The sequence below is a fragment of the Manis javanica genome, chromosome 3 (assembly GCF_040802235.1).
Source record: "Manis javanica isolate MJ-LG chromosome 3, MJ_LKY, whole genome shotgun sequence".
NCBI lineage: Eukaryota > Metazoa > Chordata > Mammalia > Pholidota > Manidae > Manis > Manis javanica.
In genome coordinates, this window is record NC_133158.1 from 31705651 (window position 1) to 31725448 (window position 19798).

The 19798-nt window shown below is 43.4% G+C and overlaps 1 protein-coding gene across 3 annotated transcripts in view; it reads left to right on the forward strand.

The window, feature by feature from the left end:
- HRH1 (histamine receptor H1) overlaps positions 1 to 19798 on the forward strand; it is an 89441-nt gene that overhangs the window by 55344 nt on the left and 14299 nt on the right. The window contains exons 1-2 of one of the 3 annotated variants that reach the window (XM_073231047.1): positions 18034 to 18617; positions 18731 to 18905. The exons of the other annotated variants lie outside the window; for them this stretch is intronic. The gene's annotated coding sequence lies outside the window, so the exon portion shown is untranslated. Of the gene's footprint in view, positions 1 to 18033; positions 18618 to 18730; positions 18906 to 19798 lie in introns of those variants that run through there. 3 annotated transcript variants of the gene reach the window in all.

The following is a 19798-nucleotide window of genomic DNA, read 5'->3' on the forward strand; positions in this document are numbered from 1 at the left end:
TATATACGCCAGAAATGGGCTTCCAAGAGCAGGCCGAAAAGTCAACACAACCTCAGACTATATCAGAAAAGGGCTGCCGGTAAATTCAAGGAGTCACCAGGGCTGTCATGGTCCCCCTGAGGGGGAACTGCCTGGGCAGAAAGCTCTCCTATCCGGTCTTTGCTGTGCGCCTGCTGAGCTGCCGACAGGAAGCACGTCCAGCTTGGAAAAACAAAAGCAGACACCTTTCCCCTTTCTATGGTCCCAAGGTGGCTCTTAACTCAGGCCCTTCCTTGTACCCTGCCTGCAGAGCTGTTGTTAACATTTCGGGAAGTTAAAGGAAATCATTTACCTGCCGCTCAGGCTTCAGCAGCCTCCCTTTTGGATGGAATTGCCTTGGAAGCATGTCTCTGCAGGGCTCCCCTCGCACCAGGCTGATAGAACAGGATGGTAGTTCAAAGCTGGGAAAGTTGGATTCTTCCTTAGTACATGGAGCTTTGTGGTAGATAAAATTATGTCATGGCAGGAAAGATTAAAAGGATCCTTTGTTTGAGAACCAATTAACTAGACCATTTCTAAGGTTCCACCTGCTTTTAACAACCTGGCCTACATAGAGTCGGCCTCCTGGATCCCCGCCCGCTTCCATCCCCTAGCCAAGCTGCCGGTTGGTCTTTGACCTAGCTACCATCCTGTTTCCGACTCTTCCTTAATCAAAAGGAATGGGGGAATGGTCCATTGGGATCTACTGTGTGCCAAAAATCATTTGCTTTTACAACACCACGGCACAAGGGTGGGATTAAGGTTCCCATTTGACAGATGTGTCCACTGAAGCCCTGCGGGATGTGCACATCCATCCATTGAGCAAAGGACCTACTCTGTAGTAAGTCCTGAGCCAGGCACTGGAGGTACAATAGAGAATACAATAGGAGTGCTCCCTACTCTCATGAAGTTTTATTGTCTAGTAGGAAAAAGAGGGGCCCTAACAAAGTAACCCCACAGATAAATGGTGTTAGGAGAGTTTAGTTTGGGCAAAGGAAGGCTTCCTGGAGAAGGGGATATTTAAGATGAGATTAGAAGCATGAGCAGGTTTTGACCAGGCAGACAGACAGGGGCCAGGTGATCAAAGCAAAGGCAACAGTTCTTTCAAAGTCCTTGAGGAAGGAAGGAGCTCAGAGCCTTCCAGGGACTCAGAGCTGTGTGGCTAGAGCATAGAGCAGGGGATGTTATAAAATGGTGTTCACTGAATCACTGAAGTAGTAAGTGGGGATCAGCTCTGCATGACCTCCTGGCCTTGAATGCATAAAGAGAGGGCATGGAGAAAGAGAGCAAACTATGGACGAGGTGCTGTCATACTTGTGATCTCACTTGATCCCTGAAGCCACCCAATGGTAAATGTTTTTACCATCCCATTTTACACATGAGAAAACTGAGACTTGGGGTAGGTAATTGTAAGTCACTCTGCTGGTCAGAGACAGAGCCAGGCTTCCTACCCATGCCTGATCCCAAAGTTCAGGCCCCCGTCAGCTCATCTCAGGGGCCTGGATATGCCAACTGCTGTCCCTGCCACCCAATACCTCGACCCTTCTTTTCCGGGTGTAAGATTCTGGCAGGGATAGCCCAGCCAGGCTCACCTCAGGCCCATGCTTTGGCTTCTGGCCTGTCTCTGTGGCATCCTTGCTTGGAATCAGAGAGGGAAACTTGGGGTCTGGTAATTCTATTCCATTAAGCCTAATTAAGATGCAAATTTGTACAGTTAATGAAGAAGGCAATTTGGAGGCAATTTCACCAGTGACACAGGACTCTCATCAGTGCTTCTGTTCTCAGTAGGTAGGTCTGAGGATACGGGAAATGCATGCGCTGCCACCCACCAAGTTGCATCTGGCTAGTCTCCAGAGAGAAATTTTTCCTGCTGGAGAAGGACAGCCCACCCCAGATAGAACACACTGTACAGAAATGGCCTGGATCATGTGATCCCTGATGTGGTGATCCCTGTTCACCCAGTCTGGGCCCCTGCCTCCCTCTTCTCCTTGGGGGAGCCCCTTGACCCCCACCTGTAGGCTCTGTCCTACTGTGGCCCCTCATGTGGAACAAGAGAATGTGAAGCCGGTCTCTGGAACCAGACCACCTGGGTTCAAATCCCAGTTCCGCCACTCACAGGCTGTGTGAGCTTCTAAGCTTCTCTGGGCCTCGGTCCCCTCTTCTGTGAAATGGGACACTGATAGCATTACCTAATGAGGTTGCTGTAAAAATGAAGTGCTATAATGCATGTGAATATTGGACATTTTCATTAGCTCTGCCATTTCTCCACATTCCACATGGTGGGAATTCTTCCCCCAAACTGTAGGTTCACAAATTTCTTTTTGCTGCTATCAGAGGCATGCTGTCTTGGAGACGGACTTTTCCCAGGTTGTGGCTGCCCTGTCTCCATGGTCAATCTGGCTGTGAAGCTGGGATATGCCAGACAGCTGACCTTTCACATGGACTGCCACCTTTTTTTCCCAACTTTGGATACCTGTTGGCCTGGACTTCCTTCCAGCACCTGACCCCACTTCCTCCTACCTGGTGGCTCCCCTTCCACCTGTGGCCAGATTCATTTATAAATAAATTACTCGACTGACATCATTATTATTATAGCTTAAATTTGTGGAGTGTTCACCATGTCAAGCTCTTTATGTATAATTATGTTATTTCATCCTCACAATTACAGATGTGGAAACTGAGGCTCAGAGAGGTAGAGTGACTTGCCCAGGGTGACACAGCTGGCACAGGGTGGAACTGGAACTTGAACTATGTCTGTCTGATTCCTAACCTCATTTTTAAGCTCTCTAGCCAAGCTGCTCTCCAATTCCTAGTGCCTGCTGTGTACCAGGCCCTGTGCCTGGTGCCTTGGGCAAACACCACAGTCCCTAAATCTGAGGGGCATACAGACTTATAGGAAGGAATGGACAGGAGGACAGACAATTGCAGAGCAGGCTGGAAGTGCTTCGGTGGAGGGAGCCCAGGGTGTGGGGTGTGGGAGCATCGAGGAGTGCCACTGTGTTCCTAGGGAGGAATCAAGAAAGGAAAGCATCACAGAGTTCTCAAATGCCAATATTTAACCACCCCATAATGACTGGCATTTATACAGTGTGTAGTTTTCCAATAATATAAGCAATAGTATGATGAACATCTTTTGATACTCTGTGGCATGAAAGATTATCAGAAGTAGAATTGCTGAGCAAAAAGATGTACATTTTAAAGACTTTGAGTTAGCAAAAACCAAATTGCCCTCCTGGAAGAGAGCCCTAATTTATATATCACCCCAGCTGTGAGTGCTAGCTTCCTACACAGTCATCTGCCTTATATTGCTCATGTCGACACTAAAAATAAAATATGCTAAAATAGAAAAGCCAAATTAAGAAATACCTATTAACAGATTTGGAAATAACTTATTTGTGATGATAATTTATAATTGCCTAGAGATTCTTGACTCTTTTCTTGGCACAACTGGTCTGATAATAACTGCTTCTGGTTTGTTTGTGTGATGGAACTAATCTATCAGTAGCTTACAGTGTTTGACTGAGAGCCCTATGACTTCCAGAATCGCTTCTGTCTTAGCTCCGGCAGCTACAACAAAATACCACAGACTGGGAGGCTCAAACAACAGACACTTGTATTTCACAGTTTCAGAGTTCAAGAAGTCCACGATCAGGGTATCACCATGGTCAGGTGCATGTGCAGACTCTTTGCCTGGCTCGCAGACAGCCACCTTCTCCCTGTGTTCTCATGTGATGGAGAGAGGACGCTGCTATCTTTTCCTCTTCTTATAAGGGCACACTGATCCTGTTATGGCTGCTCCACCCTCGTAACCTCACCTAAATCTCATTGCTTCCCCAAAGCCCCATCTCTAAATACCATCACACTGGGGGCTTAGGCTTCAACGTATGAATTAGGGGGACACAAACATTTAGTTCATGACATCAACCATGGGGACAATTCTGGGAACAAGAGGGCTGGACATTTCTTTGGGTATGTGTCTTGTCTCTCCAGGGCTAAGCCCAGTTGTCTTTCCAGCCAATAAGCCTAATTGTTTATAGAGTGTTTCCTACATGCCAGACTCTATGTTAGGTAAACTCTCCTTATGTATTGTCTTATAGTGTCCCTCCAGGGAAAGAATTACTAGTTCCGCTTTACAGAGGGACTCCAGTTCTCTGCTGATGGTCACTCTGCTCCATGCCTGGGTAGACTGTAAATTTCTGGAGGGTGGGGCCTTGTCTTGTTTGCCCCTGGATCCTGTCACAGCGTAGATGGCACTGAGTCTAGCTATTAAGGGATGGAGTGAAGACCTTTGCATTAGAACATCTGAGTTTGAATCCCACCTGTGCCCCTTACCAACTGTATGGCTTTGGCTTTGGTTTTTCCATCTCTTAAATGGGGTTAATAATCTCTACCTTGCAAAACTGCCTTGAGGATACAGTGAAATAATGTGTGCACCCAGTCCATAGTAAGCACTAAATAAAAGCAGCTGTTACTCTTTTTGGTATATTTACTTTGTCCCCCAAAGACCCCTGGATCCGGTGAGTAGAGAGCATCATGGAGTTAGAGGTGGGTCCATGGACCCTAAGAACGTAACATCATTCACCCATTTCATTCATTTATTCACTCAGCAGAAAATTGATTGAGAGCCTTTCATGTGCCAAGCATCAAAATACAGTGGTGAGAGAGATAAAATGCCAGGTCCCAAGAACTTACCTAGTAGGGTGATTAAGATAGAGGCTATAGTAGCAAGCAAATAAATCTATTCCATAATTCAAATAGTGCTGATTGCCATGAAGAAGAAAAAGAGTAGGGTAAGAGATTCAAAATAATAAGAGAGAGGGCTTGGGAAGGAGAGTTATTTAGACCAAATGGATGAAGAAGTGGCATCAGAGCACAGAGCTGAGCAAAGTGCAATGTACCATGGGAAAATTTTAATTAGTGGTTTTGGTGCCCTAAGCAAGCAGCTAACAGAGCCCTCAACCCAAAATCATGAGGAAGATGTGCCAGCCAGGAGCTGTATCTGGTGGCTCTGGACTCTAGTGAATTATAGTAATAATAGATGTTGAGCTCTTTTGTTTCCAACTGCTAAGGGAGTACCTACTGTCAAAATGTAAATCTGAAACATTGAGAAACAAAACCGTTTGTAAGGACAGTTGGGCCTGGCCCCCTCTCCAGCTGCAGCCCCAGGACTTGGGCCTTCCTGGGTAATGATGCAGAGTAAGGCCTGGGCAGTGTCGATAGCTCAGGTCAGGATGAACTTCAGCAAGGACTAGGATTTCAGGATTCTCCTCTGCTCAAATTTGCCCAGAAGAGTGCCCACCTGTGCCAGGATCCCACCCATGCTTTGCATGGTCTGAGAAAGGATTTGCAGCCATTTCCTGTAAGCTTAGATATGGAAAAATTGGGCTCTTGGCACTGTCCCTTTGGTTTGGGGCCACCAACATCAGAATCATTGGGGACTCCTTGCTGGAAATGCAGCTTCTGAGCCTCATCCCAGACCTCCTGAGTCCAATTCCTGGAATCTGTTTGAACAAGCTCTCTAGTGGTTCTTATACACTCCAGTGTTAGGAATGGTGGGTTGGTGGGGGCACCCATCAGAAGGTGATTTGCAGTGGGGATCGTCCAGGACCACCAGGGCATGCACTTGCTGTCCTGTTCTCAGATGGCAGCAGGTTTCTGGTCAGCTTGCAGGGATGGAGGTCGGGGGTGGCTGCCACATCTGGGTTTGTATTCCTGCATCTGTGCAAATGGAGGCTGGAATAAAGGCAGGAATTTCAGAAGTTGGTTTCTGTTGTGCTGGGAGACAGTGTGTGTGAGAAGGTGCTGCCATACGTCATAAGAGAAGGAGAAAGAAAAGCTTTATATATATGTTCTAGAAGCAAATGTGTGACTTTCAAATGGATTGTTTTCCAGCCTGGACACAATTTTCATTTCTCTCTGGTGAGTCATTGCAGAAGTGGCCTTTTTCTCACTGCCTTTTGCAAATAAAGGACACATTTCATGGAGGGGCTGAGAACTTCTCAGGGACACACCTGGGAAATTTACTCTTGGCAGAGTCAGTTAGAGGACCCACTGAGGCTGTCACAGAACCACATCTACTCCTGTGATATGGGGCCATAGAGACTCCTGACAGCTAAGTGTATGGTCATGCCCCCCTTAATAATCAGCCCCCCCTTGTTATCTTAGATCTTGCCATCTCTTGGGTTGTTTACAATCTGTCTGGTGGCCATCCTGCTGGTTTTAATGAAAAAAAGTCCCCCAAGTACCTTTTGACATTTTTGTATCAATCAGGAGTATAGCATAGTAATTAAGAGCATGGGTTCTGGGAGCCATCCTCCAGTGGCTACCCCTCTCACTCAAAGTCTCTATCATATTCTGCAAGGCCCTATGCAATCTAATCCCTGTTACTTTTCTAACTTCATCTCCTCATCATTCAGCTCCAGTCACACTAATGTCCTTGCTATTTATTGACCCCAGGGCCTTTGCACAGGCTGTTCCCTCCTCTGGTGATGCTCTTTCTACCACATCTTTGCATGACTCATTCCCTCATTCCCTTAAGGTCTCTGTTCAAATATCACCACATCACTTCAATCATCCTTTATATAGTAGCACACAGCCCAGTCATAACTATCCTCTTTTTCTCCTCCCCATCTATTACCAGCTAACACTCTATTATTTGCCTGTATTTTTTAATAGTCTGCCTCTTCTCATTAAAATGATAGCTCCTTATAGATGGGAACTTTGACTTGTTGACTGCTATTTTGCCACTATGTAGAATATGTCTAATGCATTGTAGACCTTTCATAAATAATGAGTGATTCATTGAATGAATAAATGTCTGGCTTTCCTCCATACTGTGTGGCCTTTTGCTCCTTAGTATCCCTGAGCCTCAGTTTCCAAGTCTATAAAATGGATGTTTTGCATATTATAGAGGTTTGCATATTAAATAAGACAATGCCTGTAAGTCCTTTGCATGGTGTCCAGCACACTCAAAGTCCTCAATAAATGATGACTGACCTGAGGCTGTGATTACTTAGACCAACAAAATAAGGCAGAATGTGCTAAAGGAAGTGAAAAAGGTTTGTAAAGGGCTGTCATGTTGAGAGGCAGCAGAGGTCCTGCCCAGGTGGTAGGAATCAGGAAAGGCTTCTCAGTAGGGGCAGCATTGGAGCTGGGCCTCTGGGTTGGGCAGGATCTCAGTAGGTCAATACTGATTTTATGAAATGGTGAAGAAGGAAAAGGAACAGCATGAGCAAGAGGCAGGAGGCAGCGAGTTCACGGACTGGTCAAGCATGCTTCTTGGGTGGGAGGCAAAATTCTCCTTCACCTGGGTGGTGGTTGCCTTATAATAACCTGTTAATTCATTGGATGTGTGTTATTCTCTGTGTTCGTTTTATTTTGTTTTCCAAAAAAAAAAAAAACACTTAGAGAAAGGAAGGGAGGAGGTGCTAGATACAAACATAAAGACAGATTCTTCCTCCTCTTAGCTCTGTGGCCTTTGCCACGTACTTAACCTCTCTAAGCCTGAGTTTCCTCACTTGGAAAATAAATTATAATAGTACTTAGGTCCTAGCATTGTGCTGGCCACTTAATAAGACAATGCATATAATCCCCTAGCACCACAGCTGGCAAGTGCTATAAATGTTAGCTGTTGACCCTGGAGAGCAGTGGACCTGCACATAGGAAGCCCTACCATCTTCACCCCTACCCCTGATCCTGTGTGATCCTGGTCAAGTCACCTCTCACAGTCAGATGCCTCTTGATTCTCCTGGTGACCCCATCCCTTATTAGAATGATAACTGGGGATGGTAGGCTGCTTGCCGGGGCCTGTAGTGCTCAGGCTGAGCTGCCCATGCTTGTGTTGCCTCCAACAATGTGCAAAGCCTCCACTCACAGGAAGCAGCAGGCAACTAGGGCTGGGGAATTACCAACACTTCCCGTGCATGCTGGCAGGTGAAAATGCACCCCAGACACGATGGAGACTGTAAATTGCTTTCTGTAATCCTGTGCAGGGAAAAAAAATGCTGTTGTTACTCTTCTAGGCTTGGGCTGCCTCCTCTAAGCCTTGTTTGCCATTGCCTGCCTTTGCCATTCTGTATGAACTTAAAGAAAAAACAAGTGCTAGGTAATTACAGCAACCTCAGGGAAGGGTTAGCTGCCTATCACAGAGTGGCTTTTCGTAGTGGTTTCATTCACAATCCTTCCCTAGGAGCATGAAAGAGACAGCCAATCTCTGGTTCCCTAACTGAGCTGACAGGAGAAATCAAGTCAGATGGAATGCCTAGAACTGCCGATCCCTGAAGTGTCTGGGAGTGTGGGAATATGAGTTTCTATGAATATGAGCTTCTATGAATGAGTTAAATTATATTTAACTTAATGTATAACCATACAGCCAATGGATGGGCATCTACTAGACTTCCATTCAATCTACCCTGAATTCCCAGGAAGATTCTCCCTGAAGATTCCCTTCCATTGACAAATCCTTTCATGTTAGACACCTTCCCCCATGCTGTAAGTGTGCAGTGCAGCGGTATCAAGTCCATTCACATTGCTGTGCAGCTGCCACCACCATCCATCTCCAGAACTTTTTTTTTCTTGCAAAAGCGAAACTCTGTTCCCATCAACCAAAACTCCCCATGCCCCTTCCCTCAACTCCTAGCAACCACCTCTCTACTTTCTGTCCCTACCGATTTGACTGTTCTCAGTATGAATAGACTCATACAGTATATGTCTTCATGCGACTGGTTATTTCACTGCATTTAACATCCTCAAGGTTCATCCACATTGTAGCCTATGTCACAGTTTTCTTCCTTTTTTAAGGCTGAAGAATAATCTACTGTATGCATAGACCACATTTAGTTTATCCGTTCTTCCATGATGGATGCTCCGATTGCTTCTGCTCTGGCTGTTGTGAATAATGCTGCTATGAACATAGATATACCACTTTCTCCTTGAGATTGTCCATTAATCCATTATCCCAGTTATTGAGTGGTTGTTCTGATTGTATGGGGTACTAAATAGGTACTAATAGCTAACACTGTCTTTAGCACCTACATCCTGGGCTTAGGAACTGGGGGACTAGCGGGAAGCAGGGGCCAGGTGGGCATGAGAGTCATCCAGGGCTGGACAGGGACAAGGACCCAGAACATGCTGTGTACTCACAGCTGTACCTACCCTGGATTGTGAAGGTTCTCTTGCCCCATTTATGAAAATTATGATTATTTCTGTCTCCATGATCATTTTTAAGAAGCTGAGTGGTTCTCATGAGATTATAAATCCCAAATGTTGTGTGGAATTTTAACTTAAATAGTCAGATATAAGGCTGTTTGCCTATCACTCATCTGTTTGTTCAACTTCCTCCGAATTCACTGTTCCATTTAAATTGCTTATAACCAGTGGAGGTTTTAGTAAGTTCTGGAAAACAGGAAGAAGGAGAAATTGGTGGAGAAAAGTAGGATTGAAGCAGATGCCCATTTAGGAGAAAGATGTCAGGCTGACAGGAGGGTGTGGTGTTCCAAGTGCTGACTGCTGGCAAGCTGTGTGGCCAGGGCCAACTTACACACCAATGCAGAGGAAGTGGTGCCCCATATTCAGGGTGGTTTCAAGGCAGTGGGAAGTATTGATGCTCCATCCTGAGACAGCCCCACCTCCCCCTTCCAATCAAGGTGCTTCACAATCCACCATTCAAGCACATTAGACACACAGTAATAGTTGTCTAGATGTGTCAGGAAGGATTTTCCCTTGTCAAAGCCACTCTCTTTACATGCAGATGTTCCTTCAAGAGCAATCTGAATTTTCAAGCCATAAAAACTCTTTAAGGTACATCTAGCTTGATTGCTATCAAACTGTGCTCTGAGGGACTTCTGGGGAGACTAGGACAGAGGGAGAGAAAAAACCAAGCAGAAAGGGCTCTGGATGGCCTTCTCCTCTACTCCAACCAGACCAGTCTGCTTTTATCTGTTTGATAAAAATGTTTACAAGGCTCAGTAGTTGCACCAATAAAAAAAGGTGGAAAAGAGGGAGCTTGAAAGCCTCTGATGAAGTTGTAATCCCCTTGCTTGACAGAAAAGATCCAGAGAATTTGAGAGAAGCATTCAAAGTCACAAGTAAATTCATTCAACAAATATTTCCCGAGCACCTACTAGGAACCTGATGCACAGCAAAGATGAGCACACAAATCTCGTGCCATAAAGAGTGGGCTCTTCTCTCTAGGGCAGCTCCTCTGCAGTGTTGGGTGGATCCATGGGAAGCTGTTGGTGAGGAAGGGCACAGCCAGATGTGTGCCAGCCAGATTATCCTCACACCCCACAAATAAGGATGTCATCTCTCCTGCACATGTAAAAGGGAACAGACCTGTCCTCTTCAGTATATTGTTCCCCCACCACATCATTTCATCCTTGCTGAAGCCCTGTGATATGTGTACCAACTGTGTGTCAAGCAGTGCCAGTGTAGGAAGCTACAAAGCTGATTAAGACATGGCTCCTGCTCCCACGGAACTCCCTGCCTAACAAGGAAGAGAAAAACTTTACATAAATGACCACCATACCAAGTCAGCGCTAAATGCTATAAGGAGAGACTGATACCTTTATCAGCATTGGCATTTGGATTGGGGAGAGAAGAGACACATCTAGCCAGAGGAGGTGGTGTTGGAACCAGGCCCTTCTTATCTTCCCAAGTTTAGGTTAGGAATTTGGATATTGGAATCAGACAGCCCTTTGAAGCCCTTGATTTAAAGTCCAACTGGGCCACATAACCATATGAGCTAGGACAAGGGATGGGGACAGAGTCTCATCTGAAAAATGTGGGTGATAATAATAGTTCCCACCTCAGGGGGTTGCTGTGAGGATTAAATGACATAACACATGTCCAATTCTGAGCCTCAAAAAATGTAGCTCTTATTTCCAGACTTTAGAGATAAGGCAATGGATGGTGGGAATTTAGAGCATTCCAGACAAAGGCCCTGCTGAGGCACAGCACAGCCAGGAGAAGACAGGCAGGAAACTCGATCTGTTGGTACTAAAGCAATGGAAAAGAGAGGTGCTAGGAAATGCCACAGGAAAGGTGGGTTCCAGCAACAGAGGAGCCCCCTCTGGTCCCAAACTCAGGACTGGGCTCCCGGACTCATTTATTAGCTCTGATAGTTTTCTTGTAGATTTTCTATACACAAGATCATTTCATCTGCAAATAAAGACAGTTTTTACTTCTTCGTTTCAAGTCAGAATGTCTTCTTTTATTTTTATGCCTAATTGCTGGGCTGCCTTTAACTCCTTTTATTTTTGACTAGGTGAGAAGCAGGCTTGGCCAGAGTCAGAGACAGAGACCACCCTGTAAAGGCTCAGCCAGTTAAAGCAAGGCATGCAGGCAGAGCCAGGTGAGTGCCAGGGCAGACTGCTCAAGCTCCAATGCGGTAGGTGCTCTCAGGCTTCCCCATATGATGAGCAGAGAGAAGGGAAATGCTTTTCTGCAACACTCATAGCCAGAGCATATTTCCAGAGCATTCACTGTTGATTGAGTACCTCCCGGGTTCTTGGGTCTGAGGACACAGAGATGACTCAGAATTAAATTTGGCACCCACAGTCTACTGAAAAAGTCTGATCAATAATTAAGGAATTACAACCCAGCTTGACAAGAGTTATAATAGAGGTCTGTACAAATTTCAGAAAAACCCTGGAGAAGGAGGCAAATGAGCCCTGTCTGATGGAATTGAGGAAAGCTATAAGGGAAATGACATCAGAGCTGGCTGTGAAGAATGAAGAATTAAATGAATGTCTTGTCAGGCTGAGAGGAAGGGGACAGGCATCACAGGAAGAGAGGAACAGCACTTGCAAAGGTGTGAGGTGTGTAAGAGCCAGGCCCGTTTAGGGGACACGGAGCAGCAGAAGATGAGGCTACACAGGATCCAGATGGAAAAGGCTCTTGTGTGATGGGGTCAAAGATTTTAACCTACAGTTAGCACTGCTTGGCCCCCTCCCTCAGTTTCCGGAGTAGAATCTGCTGTTGGATGCTTGACTCTTGGGCTTTTGTTCGCTGACTGGAGCAATGAATAGAGAAGAGAAGGCCCCAGGAAAGCTAGTGGGTTTATATTAGAAATGCACGGTGCCCTTCAGTAGGTCAGAAAGACTGGATTGTGGGTGAGAGTAAGGAGGGAATTAAGCAGAAGCCAGTGCAAGCTAAAGATTTTGAGGGGAGGAAAGGAGATTTGGGGGCAAGCAGCTCACTCAGGAAGTAGCTGTTTGGAGTGTTCAATGGGAGAAGAAGTTCTTTAGGATTTTTTTCTTGCCTTTTTAAGAGTCTTCAGTAGAAGTTTAAGTTACATTCCATCTTTTTTTTTTTCCTGAATGTTGAATTTGAATTTCCTCTGAATGTAGTACAATGATTAAACTGGACACAGAATAGCCTAGTTTTATTTAGGCTACATTTGTATGACACGCAGGTTTATCTTCTATATCCTATTATATCCTGACAGTGGCAAACCATTAATGAGTTTCTAGTAGGAGAAAAGTGATTGGACATGTATTCTTAGAAAGATTAACTGTCTTCCATATATAGGACAGATTAAGGGCATCATGACCAATTAGGAAGCTGTTCCAGCAGTTGAGAGGAGATATTACCAAAGTCTGAACCAGAGCGGCAGCTACGCAAGTGATCATTATCTCTGCTCTTCAGTATCTGTAATGCAAAATATTAAAGTAAGCCTAAGTATGAGGGGGCAGTAGCCAGGAAGGAAATTGTCTTTACCTGTGGGGTAACTAAGATCTTAGTCATGTCCTAAGGCCTTGGATTTTCTTTGTGTAAATACAGACCCAGAAGGAAGTTTATTTGAGCAGTACAAGGGTTCTCCTTTGAGGCTCCCTTGAGTCTGACACCTGAGAGACTCACCTTTCACTTCTGCAATGCTTGGAGAGGTCTAGACAGGACCACTTTCTTTTTTTTTTGTCTCGACTCACACACACCCTCCAGGAACTTGCTCTCCAGCCATGAATAGAGCCTGTCCTTACAGTTGCCAAATGAAGTTGCCAGACAGAAGGTTTGCTGTCAGTCACTAGGGAGATGATTGCTGTTGGGGCTGGCCAGGTAACCAGCAGGACAGAAAGTTCTGGATGAACTGAGACACAGTCCCAGCTTTCCCTAAGGCACACTGGGACAAGGGGGAGAAAAGGGAGTCTTATTCATGTTTCCATCTCCAGTAGCTTGGCCTAGCATAATACCTGGAATTACATTATTGCTTAATTAATAGTTCCTGATTATATTAATGAATTAGCATAACATGAAACTGGTCCTGTTGGTCTTTAGAATTTTTTCTTGCCTTTTTAAGAGTCTTCAGTAGAAGTTTAAGTTACATTTCATCTTTTTTTTTTCCTGGATGTTGATTTTGAATTTCTTCTGAATGTAGTACAATGATTGGACTAGACACAGAAAATGGTCATGTTGGTCCAAGACTGTGATGTGTTAAAGTCAAGATTCATCCTTTCACTCATTCATCATTATTGAGATCCTTCTACCACTAAGTATTGGGTTAGGATAATGGTTCACAATCTTGGCTGCATCTAGAGGGTTTTCAAAAATCCTGAGACCCAGACCACACTCAGACCAATTAAACCAGAATATGTCTGAAGGTTGGACTTCGGTATTAGTATTTTTTCTTTTAAGTTCTCGATGTGATTCCAATGTTGAGAACCAAGGTTGAGAACCACTGGGTTAGGTGCTGGAATTATAGGTGAATATCATATTGTCCCTGTCCTTGTAAGGATCAAAGTCTAAGTGAAGGATACCTGAATTCATTCATTCATTCATTCATTCATTCATTCATTCAATAGAATAGAGAGCATTAAATACCTTATTAGAGATATGGAAATAATACTGTGACAACCCAGAGGAAGGAATCCTTAGATGTGGCTAAAAGACACAGGAAAGCTTCAAAAAGGAAGGAATTTTTAAGATGGGTTTTGTAGGACAGATAGAAGTTCATCAGTATCTTTCCTCCTCTTTTCCTTTCTTCCCTCCTTCTAGCCTTGTCCCCTCTGTTACTTCTCCTACCCTCTTTTCTCCTTTCCTTTCTTTTTCTTCCTGTCTTCTTTATCAAGCTTTTTATCTACCCTTTCCTCTTTTTCATCCTTCTTGTCTACTTTTTCCATGCAGGCTCTGAAGTAGCCCCAGAAGGTGACAGTAATAAACAAAGATGAGGTCCCAACTCTCAAGGGACAGCCTCTTCCAGGAGGCAGGAGTAACATGTGCAGAGCCCAAAGGCTGAGAGAACCTAGTGTGTTTGGGGACAGTGGCTTCGTTTCTGGAGTATAGTGGGTCAGACAGGAAGGCAATGTCATCCAGCAGCTTAAAGGGTTTGAACTTTTCCTTAAAGGCATTTAGGAACAAAACAGTTGTATGAAGAGATATAAAACAGTGTTTACCACATTTCAGATGGTACCTGAGGTGACTCTAAATGGTACTCAGACCTGGCATTAACTAATATTGACCCAAATTGGTTTTCAGTTGTTCTGATTACCACCAGGATGGTCTCAATTTGGTGCTGGTAGGCCTTTTACCACCTCTCTTACACTTACTCATCTTTCTTTCTAGCAAAGCAAAGCCTTCCTTGGAATGTCTGGCTAGAATTTAATCACATTATTTTAGCACCCTATTTATTTTTACGGAAGCCCTCTAGAGATGGCAAAAAACAGATGACTGTTTTTTCATATGTTGTAGTGAATAAATTTAAGCTAAAAAAAATACAAGTGGGTCCATTAAAAAATATATATGAAGTACATGATGGTATAAGAGACACATAGACCCAGTGAAGATTATAATGAGGAGTAGGTAAATAACTGAAGGAGAGATCCAGTACATTGATTTTGCTTTCTATGGTTGTACTTTTGGTGTCAAGTCTTAAGAACTGTACCTAGCCCTGGACCCTGAAGATTTTCTCTAATGTACTTTTCTAAAACTTTTATGATTTTATGTTTTACATTTAAGTCTATGAACCATTTGGAAACAATTTTTTTATGAGGTATGAGGTTTCAGGAGAGGTTCAGTTTTTTTGCTTACGGATGTCCAATTGCTCCAGCACTGTTTGTTTAAAATACCCTTTCTTCAGTTGAATTGATTTTGTACCTTTGTCAAAATCTCTTGGGCATATTTGTGTGGGTCTATTTCTTGATTCTGTGTTCTGTTCCATTGGTCTGTGTCTACCCCTCCACCAATACCATAGCCTTGATTATGGTAGCTATGCAATAAGTCTTAAAATCAGACTGCTTTCTCACATTTTATTCTTCTTTCTAAAAATTATTTTTAGCTATTCTAGTTCCTTTGCCTTTCCATATAAATTTTAGAATAGTTTTGTCCATATCTACACGACATCTTGCTGAGATTTAGATAAGAATTGCATTAAATCTATGCACCTCTTTGGGGAGAATTGACATATTTTCTAGCTAAATCTAATAACCGATGAATGCTGTGAATTTCTCCATGTATTTAGACCTTTTAGTTCTTTCACCAGTGTTTTGTAGATTTCAGCATACAAGACTTGTACAAGTTTTTCATCTGAGACTGTATTACTTTCCCTTCATTCCATAAGGGTATTTTCACTGAATATAAGATTCTGGATTGACAGTTCTTTCTTTCAGCATCTGAAAAATATTGTGTCACTTTCTTCTCATCTCCATATTTTCTAATGAAAAATCCATTGTCATTTTCAGTGTGGTAAGAGTTTGTTTTTGTCTGGCTGCTTTCAAGATTTTTTTCCTTGTCTTTAGTTTTCAAGAAATTAAATTATAATGTGTACTGGTGTGGGATTTGGTGGGAGTTCCTGTTTGAGATTCACTCAGCTTCTTGATTCTGTAGGATTAGTTTCTTGCCAAATTTAGAAAGTTTTCAGCCATTATTTCTTAATTATTTTTTTTCATGCCCACCCTCTGTCTCATCAACTCCCAGGACCATGATTACATGAACTTTAATACTTTTGTTACAGTCCCACAGGTCCCTGAAACTCTGTTTATTTTTATTTATTTATTTATTTATTAGTCTATTTTCCCTCTGACATTTAGAATGGGCAGTATCTATTTTCCTGTCTTCTGGTTCACTGATTCTTTCCTCTATTCCTTCCATCCTGCTGTTGAGCCCATCCACTGAGTTTTTATCTCAGTTATTAGGTTTTTCAGTTCTAAAATTTTCATTTGGTTCATCTTTTTATCTTCTATTTCTTTGCTGAGACTTTCATTTTTCATTTGTTTTTTTCATTTGTTTCAGGCATGTTCCTGTTTGCACATTGAAGCATTCTTATGATGATTACTTTAAAATATGGTGATCCTGACATTTGTGTCATCTTGTTATTGTTATCTATTAATTGCATCTTAAAAATTCCATGTGAAATTTTTCCAGTTTTTGATATAAGTGATTTTCAATTGAAATGTGGACATTTTTTATATTGTTATGAGACTCTAGATCATATTTAAGTCTTCTGTTTTATCTGACTTTTTGAGACAGTGTTCCAGCAAGGGTAGCAGGGGGAAGTAGGGGTAGGGTATACCACCTTATTACTTCCAGGTGGGAGTAGAAGTCCAGGTTCTCAGCTCAGCTTCTGTGATACCTGAAGGCAGAGGGGTCTTTATTGCTGATGAGCAGTGGGGTGTTCTGGCTCCCCACCAACCCTCCAGGAATAACTCCCTGGCTGGGAGGGGTGCATGTGCCTCCTTACTGCTCCCCACATGGAGTTGTGGGGATTGGATGCAGGTCTTATCATCACCTAGGGGTTGTGGGGGTTGGATGCAGGCCTTATCATCACCTGATGGGGATGAAAGTCCGTAGTAGGGGTTAACTGGGGGCGGGGGGTGGGTCACCTTGTTGTAGCCTGATGAGGGTGGAAATCTTGGCTTCCCACTCAGCATTTGCTGGGTAGTGTGGAATGGGGCTCCAGTGTGGTCTGTGGTGTTTGGCTGCAGTAGGGCAGTTACTGTCTACAGGTTTTCTGTTTTTCTAGGCTGCCCCTTTCCTGGTCCCTTTGGCTAGAGACAGCAGGCCTTTGTTGGAACTTTTGTTTGTTTGTTTATGCCCATTGGCATTTCTAAGTTTCCAACTTCTTTAGCGCCAAGTCTCATATCTACATGGTCCAAAAAACCCAGGGAACCCATCACTGTGTCATTCTTTGGGTCCTAGGATTCTAGCTGGTCTGCCTTTGCCTCTCCATCTTTCAGAGTCATCTTATATTTGTTTTAAAGATAATGTCCAGGGCTTTTAACTGTACTTAGCAAAAGGATTTGGAAGAGTACCTGTACTCCATCTTCCCTGAAGCAGATGTCCCAGTGCGCTTGGAAAGCCCTCTAGGCAGTCAAGGTTGAGAAGCATGATACAGGTTGGAAGCTCCATGAGGGCAGGGACCGTGTCAGTTCTTTAACCTATGTCTTGCTAATGTGTCTCAGCTCCAGGCAAGTTCGCTATGGATTCAATGTGACCAAAGAAATTGACAGCAAAATGTTCTTTGGGGTGAAAGGGTTTCTTACCCGGCTTGTTCTCCCAGTGGTAGGTTGAGCAGTAGCATCTCTTCCTCTGCCCAGAGCACTGGGCCGAGCTCTCTGTATAGCGCAATAATAGCTTATTGCCTTAAAGTGTAGAAGTGGTAGCCTAGCAACAGGCCAGTTCCATCATCAGGTGGTTTAAGTTCAGTGAGGATCCTGGCCATAGGAACCCCAACTTCCCCACAACTTACCATAACATCTGTACCTGATCCTCTAAATACTTCTTGGGTGGATGGGTGGATGGATGGAAGGAAGGAAGGAAGGATGGAAGGAAGAGAGAATCAATGGATAGATGGATGGATGAATAAGTGTCAGAATAGAACCAGCAGCTAGACTGACTCTCACTCACCTATGCCCTGAACATACATGCCTCTCTCTAGAGACAGGCCTGCCCCCAGAACCAGAGGGGCTTAGCCAGCAGGTGGAGCTGAAGAGCCTCAGGTGTGGGGCTGGGATGGCTACTGCACCAGGCACTGGATCACTTGACTGAAGGAGACAGAGACACTCAAGGGACTCCTGATTACCTTGGAGCTCTCTCTTGTAAACATCTCATCTGCCTTTCCTTTCTCCTCTGCCAGCTCTTTTATTTACTTTAATATCATATTTTCTTTTCTTTCTTAAGAAGAGACAACTTGGATAACTTTGGTCTTTGAAAATGCCTTTCTCAAGGCTTAATCTCCAGGGATTTGGAACAAAAAGAAAACATTATTCATTGTGTCCTGAAATGATATGGATGTGTGCTGGGCCTGGTGGTGTGTGTGCTGTGTCCTTGTTTAATGTCAGCACAGATGTTCATAGTTCCAGTTCCGTGAAATCTTTATTTAATGCATGTATTCACTTCCTTTTGTTACCATAGTGTAAGGAGGGTGAGGGCAGAGGGCAGGGATTTGAAGCTCATTCAAATGTCTTAGAAGGTGGGAGTCACTTGGGCTTTTAAAAACCTTGTTTTTCAGTCACCCTTGGATCTTAGTTCAGGGCACCAAGCTCTATAAACTTCAGAAACCTCTGTTTTCACATCTTTAAAACCAGGGGAAAATTATTGCTTTGTTATGAAGTTACTGGAGCCCTGAGGATTAAATAAGGCAACACAGAAAACCTCCCAGCCCAGTGCGGGTATGTAGAAAGCCTTTGAAATACCACTTTTCTTTTTCTTCATTGCTTTTTGAGGCCAGATGATAAGAGATAGCAGAACTGAGATTTTTATACTTCTTTTGTTTGCCATTTAGTGTTAATTATCCTCCAGCTTCCCTTTCCTGTGCCTCATTAAAAAAACCTCAGCCTGTCACCCAAGGCATGGAGAATGGGAAGACCAGACAATCAAACAAGTCCAACTTCCCAGACTCTCAAGCCAAATTATAAAATGCAAGATCATAGGAGTACAGGAGGAAAGAGTTGATAAAGGTAAGTAATTTCCATACTTCCAGTTCTGATGGTTAATGAAGAAGTTATGTGTAACATTTCACTGTGTTCCCTTTATAAGAAACCATGAGAAACATTTAATCTAAAACTTAAGTTCTAGCTAAAGTTGTCCTTCTGCTAAGCAACCAATCTGCTTTTATTTAAAAAGTGACACTAGATTCTTAGAATTGATTCTGTTTCCTTCTTTGTTCTGGCTCCTGGGAGACTCGAAATCAAAACTGTGGCCCAATTACAGTAGCTTTCAGGACCCACCTAAAGCTTTCATCCTTATTTGTCTAACACTCCTTTGTTTCCTTAAAAAAAAAATCCTAGTGTCTTATAGATATTTTGGGGAGAAATACCAGTGTACCAGAACAGATTTTTAAAAAAGAGATTTGGAAACTCAGACAGCCTCTTTCTTGGGCCACTGAATTTTTTTTAACAACTTTATTGAGATATAATTTACATACCATGAAATTCACTGATTCTAAATGAACCATACAATTCAGTTATTGTTAGTAAATCTACAGAGTTGGACAATCATCATCATCATCAGAATCCAATTTTAGAACATTGCCATCCTTCCCAAAGACCTTCCCATCCCCACCCCCAATCCCAGGCAACCACTAATCCACTTTCTGTCTCTGTGCACTTACCTGTTCTGGACATTTCATATAAATTTGAAACATACGGTGTTGCCTTTTGTATCTGGCTTCTTTCACTTAGCATGACATTTCTGCAGTTCATCCATGTTATAGCATGCATCAGTACTTTGTTCCCTTTTATTGACAAATAATATTGCATTGCATGGATATACCGTATTTTGATTATCTCCTCATCAGCTGATGAACATTTGGGTTGTTTCCACTTTTTGGCTCTTAGAAGAATGCTAGAAA